This window comes from Lontra canadensis, unplaced genomic scaffold (genome assembly GCF_010015895.1).
Source record: "Lontra canadensis isolate GAN:19392208 unplaced genomic scaffold, GSC_riverotter_1.0 scaffold10, whole genome shotgun sequence".
Classification (NCBI taxonomy): domain Eukaryota; kingdom Metazoa; phylum Chordata; class Mammalia; order Carnivora; family Mustelidae; genus Lontra; species Lontra canadensis.
Window position 1 is genome coordinate 20,359,764 of NW_022631004.1, and position 5,166 is coordinate 20,364,929.

A 5,166-nucleotide genomic window follows, 5' to 3' on the forward strand; every position below is an offset into this window, starting at 1 on the left:
CTGACTATGCACCCCAAACTTCTCTAAACATTTGCATTTATTTTTTAATCCACCAGTGATCCTATGAGGTAGAAGTTATTATTATCCCTTTTTAGTAATGATACTGGAGCACAGAGAGCTTAAGTGATTTGGCTAAGGTCACACAACTAGTAAATGGTAGACCTGGGGTTCGAACCTCAGCATTTTAATTCCAGAGTCCTTATTCCTAACCACTATACTATACTGCATATACTCTATAGCTCTATACCATAAAAATTATAAATAGAAAAAAATTATAAATAGAGAATTATTGACAAATATGGTAGATTAATCTATTTCTTGTTTCTATATTTAAAGGAGTTAGCTGACTATTAGAAGTATTTTCTGAAATTAAAATGTTCTAAGTAGGTGCTCAATCAGTGTTAGTTCCTTCTGTTGATTTGGCAGCCAAGATGGGCACAGCAGAATTAGGCAGCAAAGAGTAGTCTTTGAATGATTCAAGATTTAATGATGTTACCATATAACCAGCTTCCTGAAGACCCAGAGGACTCAGAATTACTTACTGGGAGCAGAACAATACCCCTAAACAGATGATATTAGGATTTTTGCTTTGAGAATGGCACCCAAATAGTACTTGAATAAGTCATTGGGTTTGGGTAAATGGATTTCAGTGGTGGAGTTGAGTAGTGTTTGTTTAAGGGGGATTGTTTTGGTCCCCATTAGAATTTAGTTATCACTCCCTGAGTGCTGTGATAAATACATTTAAATTGCATACTATGAAGAGTTCTCTTAGTTTTCTGCCAGGTCTACTCCTACTTCTTTGAGGCCCAGTTTCATGCTTTTTGCTGTACAACCCTCCTCCCTTACTAAATAAAATAGGATGGAGATATCTACATAACTCCATAGAGCATCTTTCCTACTCATTGAAGGTATGGCCATCTATATAGAAAGGCATGGCAAAGTTACACTCTTGTCCCTCTCAATGTTACTGGTGCTTCCTGTAGGACATTTGGTTACTAGGATAGAGCAAGTACAAAAAAATTTTTGATTTTAGACCATCTGAATGTTCACTCTACATCTTCATTAGTATGGATAATTGAGAATTGAGTATATATGACCATATATTGCACACATGTATATACACCTGTGAGGACATTGGTCACAAAGAAGAAAAGCTAATTCACAAATTATTCTTTAACAAATCTTTAGCAGTTCCAGACCATTAATGACCATTATTAGTAAGTAAAACAATGTGCATTACATTCAGAAATTAAACTCAGACATCGTCTTATATGGCATTGTGGATAACTTTTGGGATGCTGTTATGGAGAATCGTGTCCCACTAAAATTCAATATGTTGAAGCCCTAGCCCCCATATTTGGAGGTAGGGCCTTTAAAGAATTAATTAAAGTTAACTATAACATGGGACTCTGATCCAATATGACTGGTAGCCTTAGAAGAAAAGGAAGAGTCAACAGAAATTTCTCTTCAAGGCTCCACAGGGGAAAGATCATGTGAAGACATGGCAAGAAGGTGGTCATCAGCAAGCCAGGAAAACTCTACTGGCACCTTGATCTTAGACCCTTATACTCCAAAACTGTGAGAAAATAAATTTTTATTGTTTAAGTCATCCAGCCTATAGTATTTTGTTATGGAAGCTGCAACAGACTAATATAGATGTCTATCCAGTTAAACTCCCCACCACCTACGGCCCTATCCTCATTGCCCATTTTCTACTAGCGAGTGAGCTCCCACAGACTTGGGAGCCATGTAACCTTGCCCCCCAACCCCCCCCCACCCGCCGTGCACAGCTATTTATCCCAGCAGCTCACACCTGATCCAAGCTTGTCCAGTGGATTAGCTCTTGAGGGAATTAGAAACAGGGACTCAGAAACTCTAGTTAGTTTGATGTGATGTGTAACAGAAAGAGTACTGAAGCCTGGGCTGTGGTGACCTTGTGCAGGCTGACCTAAAGAAAATAGGTCTTTAGGGAGAAAGAAAAGAATAAAGGAGATGTGCAGAGAGAGGAGATAAGAATCCAAGAGAATGGTCTTGGAGAAATGGAAGGAGAGCCTTACTATGGACTTTTTAGTTCTAACTTGCAGTGTGTGAAGAGGTCATTTTCAAGTTCTGCATTTAGTTTCCATGAAATATCTGATACTTTATAAAAATTCCTCTTTATTTCAGCTATCTCTAGGCAGCTTCTGTTTCACAAAATGTAAGAAGTTCTTAATAAGACAGATGGAAACATGTATAATTAAGGCCTACAGCATGAATTAAGTAGAAATCCCATAATAAACAGAAGGTTAATACATGAATTTGCTAATCATTCTCTCTTGCTGTGGAAATAATAGGAATTGTATTCCTAACTCTATGGCAGTTATAGGTCTCTATTTAGTTCAGTTATTATGGTTTCTTGTTCATATTCCACATTGTAAGTTTTTCTGAAGAAGGCCTGTTTATGGTCTATAACAAGAATAGGAAGAATATATTTTATTCATTCATTTGTTAAATTATTGAGAATGTACTTTGGAGAACTTTTGGACCCAATCTCCGGCAAACAAATTTGAATTAGACCTTATTTCTATCGTAAGTATTTTATGTTAATTGATGGAGACAGACAGAAGGCACCCAGGTTTGGCCATGCAGACTGCTTTCTCTGTAACTCCAGGGGACACGTTCAAGATTAGTATGAACAGTGATCCCTAGGATGTGTAGTACACAACATTTATAACCAAATGTGGAACTCTGAAACAGCTAAACATAAGACTATGTGATCACTGCTATAAAATGTATGAACAAGTCAAATGAGGCATAATTAATTCTTCCTGGGAGGCGAAGAAGAAAGGAAGGCTACACTAAGGATGAGATATTTGACATCTGAATGATAATTTTCCAAGTAGCATAAACAAGGGACAAGTACATTCATAGTATAGAGAACAACAGTAATAAAGATACAGTGATGGGATGCCTGGGTGGCTCAGTGGGTTAAGCCGCTGCCTTGGGCTCAGGTCATGATCTCAGGGTCCTGTTATCGAGTCCCACATCGGGCTCTCTGCTCAGCGGGGAGCCTGCTTCCCTCTCTCTCTCTCTCTGCCTGCCTCTCCGTCTACTTGTGATCTCTCTCTGTCAAATAAATAAATAAAATCTTTAAAAAAAAAAAGAAAGAAAAAAGAAAAGAAAAATGATACAGTGAAAAAAAAATGCATGGAGGGATTGCTGGAGTAAGGACCTCCAAAAACCTACTTGTTCATAAAAGCAATGAAACTGTCAAAATCACCCTTTTCAGAACTCTGAAAATTAAGTAAAGACTTGTAGCAACCTAAGGAATGTTTATTCAAGAAACATGGCAGTGCATCTGGGTGGCTCTGTTGGTTAACTCTCTGGCTTTGGCTCAGATCATGATCCTGGGGTCCTGGGGTCTTGGGGTCCTGGGATCGAGTCCTGTGTTGGGCTTTCTGCTCAGCAGACAGCCTGCTTCTCCTGCTGCCCCTTACCCTGCTTGTGCTCTCTCTCTTGCACATGCTCTCGCTCAAATAAGTAAATAAAATCTTTTTTTTTTTATGGCAAAATCTCAAAAAAAGAAAAAATAAACAAACTAAAAAACAATCCAGCAAGCCTGGTGACATTTTAACTTGTCCTAATCCTGTCCCTCTCTCCAAGGTCTGCTGCAGCCTTGAAAACCAATAGCTTCACGACTAGAAAGTGTCCCTGACTGAGCCCAGATGTTGGCCTTACTAAACAAGTACTTTAAATCCCCTATTATAAGTATGTTCTTAGACTATCCCTCATTTAGGATATTACAAATTTTTACAAGAAACAAGTTCTGTGATCACATAAATTGATAAAACAACGAGTGAAAATATTTCTGTATTACAGGATATGTCAGTACATTTCCTGGGTTAATATACATTGTCATTATCCAACAGTGGAATCTTATAGGCATTTTCCAAATTCCTTTGACTACAGAACCAAAATGTCAGAAAATATTTATTTATAGCTTATGGGAACAGTAACGATTCTTTACACATAGTTTGGGAAATGTAGGCCTAGACTATAATCTCCTGTAATAGGGTAATTACTAAGGGAGGAACACGGTCTTATCTACTTTGCATGCTGCCTGGTACAATGCCCCCGGCATCCTACGTGCTCTGTGATTGTTAACTGAAGGAATAAATACAAGAAGAAAAACTAGAAATGGGGAAAAACAAGTTAGAAGAATAGCAATAGCATCAAAGGCTGGATAAAGATGCCTGCTCCCCAGCCTCCATGCTCCATAGCCATTCTGGTTATCCCCACATCCCCACGCCTGTATTGTTTGTCACATCCTTCCCACCTCAACACCCAACCTGATCTTATCCTAATGCAGGCTTCGCAAAAGTTCTTTGAATTTCGTCATTGATCCTCTTTATTTCCAGTCTCCTGCTGGTCCCTAAGGCAAGTCCAGACGAACTTGAAGGTCCTCTTTAACTCCGAGGCCCTGACATTGCAGTTCAGATTTCCAGGACTTTGCCAAATGCAGACCCCAGCATACCCATTTTCCTCCACTTCTCTCCTCTCTGTGGCATATCAGAGAAGGTAGAATTAGTGACTGAGCAATTCAAGGACCGCCACAGAAAAACCTGTCTCAGCCTCACTTGAATAGACATTTCAAACCAAGTTCCCTGAATTATCCTGATATGGGTATTATCTCTACCAATCACTTCCATGTCCAAGTCAAGTTTCTTCTCTGCTTTCAGGGACTTAACTCCCTCTCCCTTTTTCTATTCTCCTATGTTGCAGAGGGTTAAACTAAATAGCAGAACAAGGGAGGCATTTTATCTTAGCATATTTCGTGTGAGTAGGATGAGACTCCGTAAGGGAAGCTATCCCAATTGGACAAGAGCAAGCAACCCTAGTCCTAGAAACAATGCAATAGTATCTGCTGAAGTCTCCACCAAGTATTTCATGCACAAGGGGAGAGTGCTGAGGTCTTACAGAATGCAGTGAAGAGAGGTTAAGAAACTAATACTGAAAAAGAAAAACGAAAGACATTGAAAGTGCAAGAGTAGAGATGTAAATTAATCTTATGTAAATGTAGACACTTACTAGGAGTTCTTTAGGGCTGTCTGACAAATGTGCATTTAAGTAACAATAGTCAATTTTCCAGGAAACATCTTTATAGCATATTTTGATGTGGACCTTTTG